This window comes from Urocampus carinirostris, chromosome 3, assembly GCF_059441175.1.
Source record: "Urocampus carinirostris isolate Australia breed hairy pipefish chromosome 3, RoL_Ucar_1.0, whole genome shotgun sequence".
Taxonomy (NCBI): domain Eukaryota; kingdom Metazoa; phylum Chordata; class Actinopteri; order Syngnathiformes; family Syngnathidae; genus Urocampus; species Urocampus carinirostris.
In genome coordinates this window covers 10047440-10062624 of record NC_142351.1, presented here as the reverse complement: position 1 = coordinate 10062624, position 15185 = coordinate 10047440, and the positions used below count along the sequence as shown (strand labels likewise).

The 15185-nt window shown below is 43.6% G+C and overlaps 1 protein-coding gene and 1 long non-coding RNA gene across 2 annotated transcripts in view; one reads left to right on the top strand and one right to left on the bottom strand.

The window, feature by feature from the left end:
• The window catches only part of LOC148368622 (uncharacterized), a 94962-nt gene extending 89703 nt beyond the window's left edge, over window positions 1-5259 (bottom strand). The window contains exon 1 of the long non-coding RNA XR_015849945.1: window positions 5128-5259. This is a non-coding gene — a long non-coding RNA (uncharacterized LOC148368622). The remainder of the gene's footprint in view (window positions 1-5127) is intronic.
• Window positions 5260-9001: 3742 nt separating this feature from the next.
• The window catches only part of fignl2 (fidgetin like 2), a 30149-nt gene continuing 23965 nt past the window's right edge, over window positions 9002-15185 (top strand). Inside the window, exon 1 of the mRNA XM_088329764.1 lies at window positions 9002-9117. The gene's annotated coding sequence lies outside the window, so the exon portion shown is untranslated. The remainder of the gene's footprint in view (window positions 9118-15185) is intronic.

The window sequence follows — 15185 nt, the reverse complement described above, 5'->3', positions numbered from 1 at the left end:
GGGACAGACAACTCACTCGCTCATTCACACCTAGGGACAATTTGGACCGGCCAATCCACCTGAAATGCATGTTTTTGGAATGTGGGAGGAAACCGGAGTGCCTGGAGGAAACCCACTCAAGCACGGGGAGAACATACAAACTCCGCACAGGAAGTCTGGAGCTGGATTTGAACCCACGCAGGAGGTTCCCATGTCATGAACTGCGCCGCACAAGCGCTAACCACTGCGCCGCCGTGCTGCCATATCGTTAATATATAAATTAAATGACTTTGGGCTCAGGATAGAACCCTGTGGTACTCCACAACAGATATCCAAGTATTCAGATGACAACTCTCCCATTTTTACATATTGCTTCCTCCCCGTCAAATAACTTTGAATCCATTGCAAGGCCGCGCCCCTGATGCCGCAGTTTTTGGTTCAGAATCAATCAGTCCTCGACTGATTTTGCTGTTTTCGGTGACCCGTGAAATGTGCAAGTGTTTTATCTCTTCTGAGCGGTAAATCTAATATGTCTGTTAAGTTCTGTGAATGACCTCTGCGCGGATTTTATTTGCAAGCACTGTGCCGGGTTGCTAAAGGGGTTTAACCCTGTCACATTGATCCCCGGACTGCTCGGGGCTGCTTTCTAATTCTCCAATTTTCAGCTGTTAGAGATAGAATTGGAATAATAAACAGCTGAATCACCCCACCTTGTAATGCGGCAGCCCCCACCGTCCCCTTCTTCAACAGAGTCTTTGGGACAACTGGGGCAGGGAGTAGAGTTTCTCTCTGGCTTCTTAGTTCTAATGAATTTATGCTGGTCAAACATTTGCATCTGGAACGGATTATCCCCACCAACACTAAAAGGGCATCACAATCAACTCACAATTTCCTCTATCCTTTAACACTTCAGGAGCGATTTGCACGTGTGCGGAATGGGTGTTTAGTGTTTTTGGAAAACAACATTTGGATTTACCGTATTTTCCGCACTATAAGGCGCACCGGGTTATAGGGCGCACCCCCACAAAATAGTTTTTGGTCCTATATCTTCCATACATAAGGCGCACCGGATTATAAGGCGGTACAATGGGAACGTCGACAAAACAGTCAGATGGTTCAGTCTAACTTATTACCCCCTTAACATTCCTAAAGCTTGCAAAGAAGCAAATACGTTTCATAGACACGTGCGGATGCAGTGTCTGTACGATGTCACTCGAATGCATCGTTCCAAATATTATTCGGAAGGTTAAAGTCTTGGGATTCAAGAAATGCCAACCATTCCTTAGTTTCTATTTTCTTTTTCGCTCGCAACTTTACTGTGCATATGACAATAAACACTTGGAATTGAGTTTAATTTAAAAATAGACACTACATTCCATCCATTATCTGCACCGCTTATCACAGAAACATCGAGTTCAGTCTGAAACAAGATACAGGGATAATATATAGCCGGAGTAGCTCACCGAAGTCGTTGTGTTCATAATAATGTGCAGCCAATGTCCTCTTGTATCCGTGAGTGTAGTAAATCCAGGAGAATAAAATATTTACAAATACAGTATAGTAAAAAATGCTTTCTGTATGCCGTCAATCACGTGCTGTACACATTCATCTTTTTCGGCCAATTGCGGGCTTTGTTTTGCCGTTTAAGCCAATGCCAGCCTGTAAATGATAAAAAGGATCCGCCCCTTGACCTCCGAATAACTTTAGCCAATAGTGATCGATTCAAATGATGATGGACACATTGGTTAGCCAATGAAACGCCGGTAAATAAATCCCAGCATATACCGCGGACTACTTGGCGTTGGGGGAAAATCTAGTCGGCGGCTGCAAGTTAGTTGGAAGACTTTGCGACTTAATGTTGATCCATAAATAAGGCGCACTGTATTATAAGGCGCATGGTCAGCTTTTGAAAAAAATAAAGGCTTTTAGGTGCGCCTTATAGTGCGGAAAATACGGTAAATATTTAGTTTGTTTTAGGCAGCAAGCTGCTTCAGAGCAGTCCACCATCAGAGATTTCACAGGATCTGGTCGTTAGAATGCTTCATTGGACAGACTTTTGTCCGCTGCAGATTTACATAAAAACATGAAATAATTTTACCCTACAGAGAGCTGCAGCCAAAAATGTAAAGATGTTACAGTTCCTGAACAAAAATCTGTAAATCTGTTGTCGGTATGTAGTTGCAGAGGGCAAACAAAGGCTGCTGTACCAAATATTAACATTTATTTTGTCACGGTTGCCAGGGCGCCCAATTGGCCCCGCCCGTGTGGCGCCAGCTGCAGCTTGGTGACAGATTGGCTCTCTGTCGGTATTTAAACTCTGTCCTGTCAGTCCCCTTTTGTCGGTCCGTTTGCGAATCTCTGTTTTTACACGGCAAGCCCTTTTTCGCCTGTCCCGTTTCTTTTGTCTCCCGCTATGATCTGTTTTGATCTCGACCACATCTGCTCTCCCGTCCCGAATTACGACCTGTTTTGATCTCGACCACGTTTGTTCTCCCGTCCCGAATAAAATGAAATGATCTCTATAGTGCTTTTCAAGTCAAGACTTCCGAAAGCGCTTTACAGTGTGCTTCACATTTCCCAATAGCGGCCGTGTAGCCATGTAAGGCGCTAACCTGCTTATTGGGGGTATTAGGGGTTCAGTGTCTTACCCAAGGACACTTCGACATGTAACACGGAGGAGCCGGGATTCGAACTGCCATCTCTTGATCCCAAGGTGAGCGCTCTACCTCCTGAGCCACTGCCGCCCCTGAATAACGATCCATTTTTTATCTTGACCACGTCTACTCTCCTCTCCTGGCTTTTGACTTGTTTCCGATCCCGACCACGTTTTTGCTCTCGGCTACTGACCCGTTTTTTCCATTCCCGACACCGCCATCACTCGCCAGGGAAGTCCCACTTCCGCGTTCAGAGCGACCTGCTTCCCGCGTCCAGCAATCCCCGGATCGTGGGCGCAACCCCCTCCCTTTCTTCTAATAAAACTTAGAAACGGTAAGTGAGTGGGTCCTGTTTCTGTTCTGGTCCTGACAATTTTCTCAGGTGTTCAAATACCTATTTGCAGCTATATCACTCCAATAAATCGTTAAAATAAATCATGCTTTGTGATTTCTGGATTTTTCTTTTTAGTTTATCTCTCTCACAGTGGACATGCACCTACGATGAAAATTTCAGACCCTTCCATGATTTTTAAGTGGGAGGAATATCAAAATAGCAGGGTGTTCAAATACTTATGTTCTTCACTGTAAGCGTGACGTTGACATTGTCATATTTGTAGTTTCGTAACACTTTTTTATTTGACTCTCTTGGCTTTTATTTTGAAACAGTAGCAAACAAAATAGTTCCACTATTTTTTATACTGCTAAAGTTTGAGTTATACTTAGATTCTCAATGCCTAAACTATGTGTCATGGTTGCCCATGCCGCCCAATTGGCCCCGCCCATTTGGCGCCAGCTGCGGCTCGTTGACTGATTGGCTTCCCTCCTATTTAGGCTCAGTGCTCTGACTCACCCTTTGTCAGTCCGTCAACAAACCTCTGCACCCGCAAGACTTCAGTTTTGACTGTCAGGTTTCCTGCTTGTGTTTCCTGTCCGGTATCGTTCCCGGCTATTTTGTTCTGTTTGATGTCGATCTCCAGTGTCTGGTATCGTTTCCGTCTATCTCGTTCTGCTTGTTATCGGACTCCAGTCTCCAGTGCCTGATATCAATGCTGTCTGTCCCGTCCTGTCCGGTATCGATCCCATCTGTCTGATATTTGCCCGTGCAATTGGTGTCGATTGACCAGTACTACGAAGCAAGCAGATTTTGTGGTGGGTCTTCTTATCAAAATCAACAATGCCCACAAATAGTCTAGTCCAGTCCAGACTATTATATAAATCCCGATTTATAAAAATGAGATTACAGCACAATAAACATAAAACGAGAGACACATGATATAAAAAACAGAGTAAAAGGAAATAAAAAAAAAAATTCATGCACCTTTTCACTTTAATTGGGGACAAGAAGAGCATGCAGCGAATGGAAGCGCATACTCAGGGTTGGGTAGGGTTACTTTAACTGGATTACTTTCAATGACTTTTGGATTACTCTTGGATTATTTTTTGCAGGCTTGGGGAGTAACGGAATACATGGTACGGCAAAAATGATGTTGGCAAGCTGTTTGGATTTATTTTTAGTTTGTTTCTGTTGCATTTTATGTTCGTTTTGCCGGAGATCAAAGAGATCAAAGCCAGGAGAGAAAGCTTACCACGTGTTGTGAGTCATAATTTGATTCATATTTAGCTTCTTTTGTCTTTTATTAGCATATTTGGTATTGGAGTAATCCAAAAGTCATTGAAAGTAATCCAGTTAAAGTAACCCTACCCAACCCTGCGCGTACTGTACCGTATTTTTGACTTTGTATCATGAAACGCATTTGTAACCAGAGGCAATATTTTCCCATTCATGTAAATTGTAACCTAAAACTGGTTCAGGTGTAAAACTGCTTTCACTCACCTGGTAAAATAAACCAGTTAACACATTCAATGCCAGACATGAAATTTTTTTTCGCCCATTTGGTTGAATTAATGTGTTTAGAACTTGTCATCCGTGATGATTATGACATTTCCAGGCAAAAAATATTTACTTGGATTGGATCGATAGTATTGCCCAACCCCAGTTTGCAGTACTACGAAGCAAGCAGATGTTGTGGTGGGTCTTCTTATCAAAATCAACAATGTCCACAAATAGTCTAGTCCAGTCCAAACTATTATATAAATCCCGATTTATAAAAATTAGAACCAATTTCCGTGAAAATTGACACAGTAGTACTTTGGGCCTCTGCTTTAGCTAGGTTTCGTGTAAAGGCACCCCCAAAAAATACCAACAAAATTGATACATACCGTATTTTCCGCACTATAAGGCGCACCGGGGTTATAGGGCGCACCCCCATAAAATAGTTTTTGGTCCTATATTTTCCATACATAAGGCGCACCGGATTATAAGGCGCTACAATGGGAACTTCGACAAAACAGTCAGATAGTTCAGTCCAACTTATTACCCCCTTAACACAATAAACACTTTGAATTGAATTGAGTTTAAAAATAGACTCATCACGGAAACAACAAGATCGTTCTAAAACAAGATACCGGGAAAATATAAATCCGCATAGCTCACCTAAGATCTCTTGTAGCCTTCACGTAACCATGGTCTTCTTAATACCGTGAGTGTAGTAAATCCAGGAGAGTAAAATATTTACAAATACAGAATAGTAAAAATATTTTCTCTATGCAGTAGTGCAGGGGTGTCAAACTCATTTTAACTCGAGGGCCACATGATAGAACAAACATTCTGTCGGGGGCCGGACTAGTAGATTAAAGAGAGAGAAAAAGAGAGATAAAGAAATAAGAGAAAGAGGGAGGGAAAAAGCGAGAGGGCGGGACAAAGAAAGAAAAAGAGAGGGAGAGGGTGTTAGAAACAGAAGATAAAAAGTCATGAGGGGGGGAAGAAAGGGAGAGGAAGAAAGAAATTGAAATAGAAAGAGAGAAGGAGATAAAGGAGAAAAGAAAGCGTGAAGGGTATGAAGAGAGAAAGAGAAAAGAGTGAAAGGGAAAAAAGGAAGTTAGAGCAAAAGAAGTTAAAAAGACACAGAGAAAGAGCAACAAAGGAAGAGAAAAGGAGAGACACAGTGACAGACAGAGTGGGAGAAAAGGGGTGGAAAAGAACGAGAGAGAGAGAGAGAGAGAGAGAGAGAGAGAGAGAGAGAGAGAGAGAGAGAGAGAGAGAGAGAGAGAGAGAATAAATACAAGTACAGTGTACACCTGGCTTGGGCAACATCAAGTTGACTAATTTCAACCTGCAGTTTGTTTTTCTCTTGCTCTTCTCTGAGTGTTGTCTCACGGGCCGGATTCAATCCCTTAGCGGGCCTGATGTGGCCCGCGGGCCGCCTGTTTGATACCTGTGCCGTAGTGTAACCCAACGTGTGATTCACATTCATCTTTTTCGACCAATTGCAGGCTTTGTTTCGCCCCTTTAGCCTATGCCAGCCTGTAAATGATCAAAAGGATCCGCCCCCTTTACCTCCGAATAACCTTAGCCAATAGTGACTGATTCAAATGATGATTGACACATTGGTTAGCCAATGAAACGCCGGTATATAAATCCCAGCATACACCGCGGACGACTTCGCCTTCGGGGGAAAATCTAGTCGGCGGCTGCTTGCCTTAGTTGCAAGACTTTGCGACTTAATATTGATCCATATATAAGGCGCACTGTATTATAAGGCGCATGGTCAGCTTTTTAAAAAAAATAAAGGCTTTTAGGTGCGCCTTATAGTGCGCAAAATACGGTATATGCTTTCGTGTACAAGGGAGCTGCATGCAGTTATACTGCTCTTTGGCACTCCCTAGTGGTTCCCTGGCGCCTTTTCAACCAATCACAGCCCCGACAACCTCGCACAAGTAGAATGCCCAGCAACGCCAACTCCGGCAACGCCAACCCCAGGCCATTATTCTTGTAAAACGTAGAAAATTGACTTTGAATAAGGACCTTTTCAAGGGGTATCATTGCATTTGGCAGTGGTTTCTTCTTGCGAGGTTAAGTGAGGCTATTGTAGAGGTTGAGTTACCGTGTTGCAAACAGAGGACTCAGTTATTTTATCATTCTATTGCCTTATATGTGCTGAGGCAGCAGTGTGTGAATGCAGGCAGCCTGCTGAGCCCAGCATTAGTACAAAGACCTCAGGGCATCGGGGCACACGGGCAGCCCAAATTGACATGAAAGGTCTTCATCATGAAGATGCACACTTGGATGTATTTTGACAGGTGTTACTCCGCAATACTCGGCCCCCTATCAACTCGAGCCCCTTACTTGGAATGCATGTGATAGTTCAGATGTATGGTCAAGTCAAGTCATGTTTATTTGTGATGCTTTCAATCACAAGGAGTCTCAAAGAGCTGCACAGACCACAGACTATTGCAAACCACAGTCTATTATGACACCATCCCCTGACCTAAAACCTCCATGAGGGCAAGGAAAAACACAAAAACCTCAAGTCATGTTTATTTGTTTGGCCCTTAATCACAAAGAGAATCAAAGAGCTGCACAGACAACAGATTATTGCAAACCACAGACTATTATGACACCACCCCCTGATCTAAAACCTACATGAGGGCAAGGAAAAACTCAAAAACTTTAAGTCATGTTTATTTGTTTGGCCCTTAATCCCAAGGAGTCTCAGAGGGCTGCACAGACCACAGACTATTGCAAACTACAGACTATTATGACACCATCCCATGATCTAAAACCTACATGAGGGCAAGGAAAAACTCCAAAACTTCGAATCATGTTAATTTGTGACACCCTTAATCACAAGGAGTCTTGAAGGGCTGCACAGACTATTGCAAACTACAAACTATTATGACACCATCCCCTGATCTAAAACCTCCATGAGGGCAAGGAAAAACTCAAAAACTTCAAGTCAAATCATGTTTATTTGATGCCCTTAATCACAAGGAGTCATGAAGGGCTGCACAGACCACATACTATTGCAAACTACAGACTATTATGACACCATCCCATGATCTAAACCCTACATGAAGGCAAGGAAGAACTCAAAAACTTCCAAGTCAAGTCAAGTCGTGTTTATTTGTTTGGCCCTTAATCATAAGGAGTCTCAAAGGGCTGCGCAGACCACAGATTATTGCAAACCACAGACTATTATGACACCATCCCCTGATCTAAAACCTACATGAGGGCAAGGAAAAACTCAAAAACCTCAAGTCAAGTCAAGTCATGTTTCTTTTCGAAGCTCTTAATCGCAAGGAGTCTCAAAGGGCTGCACAGACCACAGAGGGCAAAACTAACATCAAATGCGACAGAAACAAAATGAAAATAAATCCAAACAGCCTGCCAACATCATTTTTGCCGCTCCATGTATTCAGTTACTCCCCAAGCCTGCACAAAATATAGTAATATTATTCATATTTAGTTTATTTTGTCTTTTATTAGCATATTTGCTATTGGAGTAATCCGAAAGTAATTGAAAGTAATCCAGTTAAAGCAGGGGTGTCAAACTCATTTTAACTCGGGGGCCACACGATAGAACAAACGTTCTCTCGGGGGCCGGACAAGCAGAAAAAAGAGAAAGAGAGAAGGGGGAAGCGAGAGAGAGAGAGAGGGGGGGGGGGAAGCGAGAGGGGAAAGTGAGAGAAAGAGAGAGCGAAAAGCGAGAGAAAGAGAGAGCAAAAGCAAGAGAGAGAGAGAAAGAGAGAAAAAAGCAAGAGCAAGAGAGAGAGCGAAACGCAAGAGAGAGCGAAAAGTGAGAGAGAGCGAATACCGAAAGAGATCAAATAGCAAAAAGGAGCAAAAAGCCAGGTAGAGAGAGAAAAGCTAGAGCAAAAGACATTGAAAGAGAGAGAGAGAGAAAGGGACTGAAAGCGAGAGCAAGGGAGTGAGATATAAAGCCAAAAGCAAGCAAGAGACAAAAAGCGAAAAGCAAGAGAGAAAGATAGAGAGAGAAGCAAGAGAAAGAAAGAGCGAGAGAAAAGCAAGAGAGACAGTGAGAGCGAGGGAGAGATTGAGCGAGAGAGAAAAGCAAGAGAGAGAAAGAGAGAGAGAGAGAGTGAGAGAGAGAGAAATACAAGTACAGTGTCTTTGTTCGAGGCACCTGGCTTCGGCAACATCAAGTGTACATATTTCAACCTGCAGTTCGTTTTTCTCTTGTGCTTCCCTCAGCGTCTTGCGGGCCAGATTCAAACCCTTACCGGGCCTAATCCAGGCCCGCGGGCCGCCTGTTTGACACCCATGAGTTAAAGTAACCCTACCCAACCCTGATTACTGCACAATATTTCCTTATCCCTCTCTATCTGTCACTCTCTCAGTCAATCAGAGAAAGAGAGAGAGAGAGAGGGAGTGCCAGAAAATGACGGGGGAGGGGAGAATTTGCTCTGTTGTCACTGGTCAGCAATGAAGAGAAAAATAGAAAGGGGGAGGGTGAAAGGGAGAGAAAGAGCGAGGGAGAGAGAAGAGTGAGGATTGAGTCCAGAGTTGCGAACAAGCTAAGAGATGTGCGCACACGAGAATACGCGGAGCTTCCTGGTCCAGTCGCTGTCGGGATTACGCGGGCTGTGATTTCTCACGGGATAAAGGACTTGCAGGCATGAGGAGGTAAAACTGCACATCTTTTGGCCTTTACTTATCTGGAATGATCTGTTTCTGTGACTTCACAAGACGCTGCAGCTGAAAGGGAGGTACGTAGGTGGATAGGTAGGGAGCAAGGAGAGGAGGGAGGAAGGAAGGGAAGGAAGGAAGGAATCAAGCAAGGTAGGAAGGAAGGAAGGAAGGAAGGCAGGAAGGAAGGAAGGAATTAAGCAAAATAGGAGGGAAGGAAGGAATTAAGCAAGATAGGGAGGAAGGAAGGAATTAAGCAATTTAGGAAGGATTGAAGGAAGGAATCAAGCAAGATATGAATTCAGGAAGGAAGGAATTAAGCAAGATAGGAAGGAAGGAAGGGAGGAAGGAAGGGAGGAAGGAAGGAATCAAGCAAGATATTAAGGCAGGAAGGAAGGAAGGAATTAAGCAAGATAGAAAGGAAGGAAGGAAGGAATCAATCAAGATATGAAGGCAGGAAGGAAGGAAGGAAGGAAGCAAGATAGAAAGGAAGTAAGGAATCAATCAAGATATGAAGGCAGGAAGGAAGGAAGGAAGGAAGGAAGGAAGGAAGGAAGGAAGAAAGGAATCAATCAAGATAGAAAGGCAGGAAGGAAGGAAGGAAGGAATTAGGCAAGATAGAAAGGAAGGAAGGAAGGAAGGAATCAATCAAGATATGAAGGCAGGAAGGAAGAAAGGAAGGAAGGAAGGAAGGAAGGAAGGAAGGAAGGAAGGAAGGAAGGAAGGAAGGAAGGAAGGAAGGAAGGAAGGAAGGAAGGAAGGAAGGAAGGAAAGAAGGAATTAAGCAAGATATAAAGGAAGGAAGGAAGGAATCAATCAAGATATGAAGGAAGGAAGGAAGGAAGGAAGTAATCAAGCAAGATATGAAGGCAGGCAGGAAGGAAGGAATTAAGCAAGATATAAAGGAAGGAAGGAAGGAAGGAATTAAGCAAGATAGGAAGGAAGGAAGGAATCAAGATATGAAGGCAAGAAGGAAGGGAGGAAGGAAGGAAGGAAGAAAAGAAGGAAGGAAGGAAGGAAGGAAGTAATCAAGCAAGATATGAAGGCAGGAAGGAAGGAAGGAATTAAGCAAGATAGGAAGGAAGGATAGGAGGAATTAAGCAAGATAGGAAGGAAGGAAGGAATCAAGAGAGATATGAAGGCAGGAAGGAAGGAAGGAAGGAAGGTAGGAAAGAAGGATGGAAGGAAGGTGGGAGGATAAGTAGGAAGGAAGGAGGGAAGGAAGGAAAGAGGGAAGGATGGACAGAAGGGAGGAAAGAAGGAAGAAAGGATGGACAGAAGGAAGGAGGGAAGGAAGGAAGGAAGGTGGAAGGGAAAGTGGGAAGGAAGGAAGGAAGGACGGTGGGAGGAAAAGTAGGAAGGAAGGAAGGAAGGAAGGTGGGAGGAAAAGTAGGAAGGAAGGAATGTAGGTAGGAGGAAAATTAGGAAGCAAGTAAGGAAGGTGTGAGGAAAAGTAGTAAGGAAAAAGGACGAAAGGTGAGAAGAAAAGGAATGTTACAATGAAGGAAAGTAAGAACGATAGAAGCTAAGAGTAAAGTTGGGAAAGAATCTAGGACGGAATGTAGGAATGAAGGAAGGTAGTAAGAAAGGTAATAAGGAAGGTAGGAATAAAGGAAGGTAGTAAAGAATGTAGGAAGAAAGGAAGGAAGGAATAAAGGAAGGTAGGAGTGAAAGTTGGAAGAATGAAGGAAGGAAGGAAAGTAGAAAAGTAGAACTGCAAGAAAGAATGAAGCTAGAAAGAAAGCTTGGAAAGAAGGAAGGAGGGGAGGAAGTAAGAAAAGAAACCAGGAAGTAAGGAACGTATGGATGAAGGAAGGCAGGAAAGAAGGCAGGTAGGGATATAGGAAGAAAGGTAGGAAGGAAGGAAAGAAGGAAGAAAGGTAGGAAACTGCAGTTTGTTGTTTTGAGCTGACTGGTAAATTGTTGCACTGGTTACGTCAATTCATTTATACATTATCGTCTTGAATTTGAACACCACTGACCACTTTTGCTCAGCATCGGGTGCAACAGGATTCGAACCCGGGTCGCGGAGGTGAGAACCATGAAACCTAACCAGGATACCTTTAGAGTAGTGGATTACATAGGAAAAGGCATTAGGTTTTATCTCATCATCACTCTATTTCTACTCATGGTAGCACATTGTACAAAGTTGGAGCATTATGAAGCTGTCACGGGGCCGGACCAGATCGGAGGCAGGAGGCAGGAAGGGAGAACTCATTCGCGTTAACGATCAGATACTTTTATTAAGGAAATAAAAGTCGTCCAACACTCAGGGACAAAACAAAACAAAAACAGGCTTACAGGCAAACAGGAACTTAGACTAGGAATACTCACAAAACAGGCTTTAACTCAGAACGGGCAAACACAGGATTCCTCGCGTCAAACAGAACAGATTAATGCAGAACAGAAAACGCAATAAACCAGCAACCGGCAAAACCCACAACCCGCCCTTAAAAAGCACACACGCAAATTAGAAAATCTTCTACAGCCGGTGCCCAGGGGGCGGGGCCAGCCGGTCGCCACGGCGACCATGCTGGACATGACAGAAGCATTATGGGAAAGTGTTCAGCCAAAACAACATTGTACAACGAGGCACAGTGAGTAAAAGTAGTGAGATGAGATAAAATCTAATGCCGTTTCCTATGAATACTCAGTGGATTTAGGCGTATTATTATTGTTTTTATCGTTATCATTATTGATATTATTATTGTCATTGTCAAGATATTAAGGATAAAAAAACAGATCTGGTAAATTAAGCTTGTCATCTTAATTTTTAAATGAATATTCAAAGATGTTCAATGTGGGTACCATTGACACACATCAAGCTGATAGTCTTTGTCAGGACCAGAACGGAAACAGGACCCACTTGCGTTTTGTTGAAGGAAAGAGGAAGGGCTGCGCCCACGATCCGGCGTTTGCTAGGTGCGGGAAGCAAATCGCTCTCGTACTCGTATTGTGATCCGCACACGGAAGTGGATCTTCGGTAGCGAGCGATGGCGGTGTCGGGGGCGGAAAACTGGTCGGTAGCCGGGACTGGGAGAGCAAAACGTGGTCGGGGTTGGAAACGAGTCGTAAGCCAGAACAGGAGAGTAAACGTGATCGGGATCAAAAAGGGGTTGTAGCCGGAGACAAACGGGAGCAAAAACGGGACAGGCGGGGGTCAGGGTGCTTTGTATACGCGGAGATTCGCAGACGGACTGACAACAGGGGATTGGCAGGACTCGGTTCAAACACTGACAGGGAGCCAATCAGAACCCGCGGCAGTTGGCGTAAGCCGGGATGGGAGAGCAGATGTGATCGGGATCAAAACAGGTTGTAGCGGGAGACAAACAGGAGCAAAAAAACGGGACAGGCGTGAGTCAGGGTCGAAAAAGGCTTGCCTAGTATGCACGGAGATTCGCAGACGGACTGACAACAGGGGATTGACAGGACTGAGGAGCCAATCAGAACCCGCGGCGGTTGGCGCCAAATGAGCGGGCACAGCCCTTAATCACAAGATGTCTCAAAGGACTGCACAGGATTATAAGTACACCATCCCCTGATCTTAAACCAACATGTGGGCAAAGGAAAACTCAAAACCTCAACACCAGGAAGATAGAACCCCCCTTCCAGGATGCTATGTTGAAGAAAGCTGTCTACAGACCATTTTTCTTTAAAAGAGCAACTGTCAACGGTGAGACGTACCTCAACATGCTGGAAAACTGATGAACGGATAAATTGAGTGAGAAAGAGTCTGTCAAGTTCATTTTTCAACAGAATGGGGCGCCACCACACTGGAGCCTCAGTTTCTGAACTCAAACCTGCCAGACAGATGGATTTGACGGTTTGGGTAGAATGATCACAAACTCATGTTGGGGATCTCCAGATCTCACACCATACGATTTCAATATGTGGGGGTTTGTGAAATGATCGGTCTATGAGTGTGATTGTTGCCATGGGCTGCGCCTGTGTGTGTCACGGTTGCCAGGGTGCCCAATTGGCCCCGCCAGTGGGGCGCCAGCTGCGGCTTGTTGAGAGATTGGATTTCTGCCTATATAAAGCTCAGCGCTCTCTTGCTTCCTTTGTCAGCCCGTCAAACGAACTTCTGCCCCACAAGACGTGGGTTCTGACTCGGTCCTGTTTTCCTGTGATATATCCAGTCCGGTATTGTTCCTGTTTATTTTTGTCCTGTAATTTCGGGTTCCAGTTTTGTTCCCGACTGTTTTTGTCCTGTTTTTTTCTCCAGTTTTTGTTCCCGTCTAGTTTCTCTTGTTTATTTTCGTTGTCCTGATTCGTTATCGATCTCGTCGGTCTCTGGCTTCCCGTCTTTCCACGGACAGACCGGCTGCCTAACGTGCACGACTCCCCATTTCCCGTAAAATAAAGGCTTGTGTGAGAACGTCACGCGATTGGGTCCTGATTCTGTTCTGGTTTCTGACAATGTGTCCACAATTCCAAGAGAAATTGAGATTTACAAGCTTTCCTAATGTACTACACATGTTTTCAATGTCCAAATTGTAGGTGTTAGGGTTATGAATGAATGAATGAATGGATGAAAACTTTATTCGAACATCAAAATAAAAACAGAACAAAAACAATAACTCAACAACAAAATAATGTGACATAATATGTTCGAAAAGGGGTAGTAAGAAGCAAATGCTTATATTCCCTAACCCCTTCATCTTCCCTATTAAATACACCAATGATATAACAACATTTGTAATGATATTAATAATAACAGTTATGATATAAGAATAGCAACAAAAACACTAAATTAACTAGACGCAATATTCCCAATCTCCCACACCACTCACACCCCACCAATGTTCCCTCTAAGCTTCCTTCCTCCCTCCTTTCAGTGCATGAAGGTAAAAATACAAGGGTTCCCCTGGCGCTGTTTTCTAAATGCGGTATTTTGAACTCAATGTCGAACGAAGTTGAGTAAAGTCAGTAGAGTTTTTCGAGAACCGGCTTCTTCGGCTCGGCTCACTAAAGAGAACCGGCTCTTCCGGGTCCCAAACGGCTCATCAGGTTGTTTTTGCTTCTTTAATCGCTACACGACCGAATATTATGTAAAATTGTGCACAAAATGACTTAAAGGAAGGGGGGGGAATAGAACAAAAAAGAAAAAAATACCAAAATGAAAAAGTAGTGAAAAGCTGAGAAAGAAACAAAAGAGAAAAAAAGAAGGAAAATTTCAGAAAAAAGCCAGAAAAAAAGAAAATAAAGAAACAAAGGAAAACAAGTAAACAAAGAGAACAAAAATAAAAAAGTAACAGCTAGAGAAAAATAAACACAATGTGATTTTTTTTTTAAATGACTTTTTTTTTAAAAACAGAAAAAAACAACAGGGAATAAGAAGAAAAAGTCTGTGTTGCATTCAAATAATTTCCAATTATATTATAATCATCTAATTTCTGTCAGGACCAGAATGGAGACAGGACCCAATTGCGTGACGTTTCTCTCAGTTTTGTCGGAAAAAAGGAAGGGGTGATCGCTGGGCGTGGGAAGCAGGTCGCTCTGAATGTTGGACTTCCGTGGCGAGCGATGGCAGTGTCGGGAACGGGAAAACGGGTCAGTAGCCGGGACAGGAGAGCAAAAACGTGGTCGGAAACGAGTCGTAGGCCAGGAGAGGGGAGTAGACGTCAGTGTTCCCTCTAAGCTGCGCGCGTGCGCAATTGTGCACTGCTTGCACATTCTCAGCGCACAAGAAAATCTAGCCAGCGCACAAAAATCAGGGCTCAAGATTACTAATTAAGAAGCAACTTAAGTCAAAGTTACAGTGCATGAAGATAAAAATACACAGGTTCCCCCGACGTTGTGTCCTAAATGCGGTATTTTGAAGTCGAGTCGAAGGAGAATGAAGTTGAGTAAAGTTAGTAGAGTTTGTCGAGAACCGGCTTCTTCGGCTCGGCTCACTAAAAGGAACCGGCTCTTTCGAGTCCTAAACGACTCTTCGGGTTGTTTTTGCTTCTTTAATCCCAACATGACCAAATATTAAGTAAAATGATGCACAAAAAAGACTTAAAGGAAGGGGGGAATAGAACAAAAAAGAAAACAAATACCAAAATGAAAAAGTAGTGAAA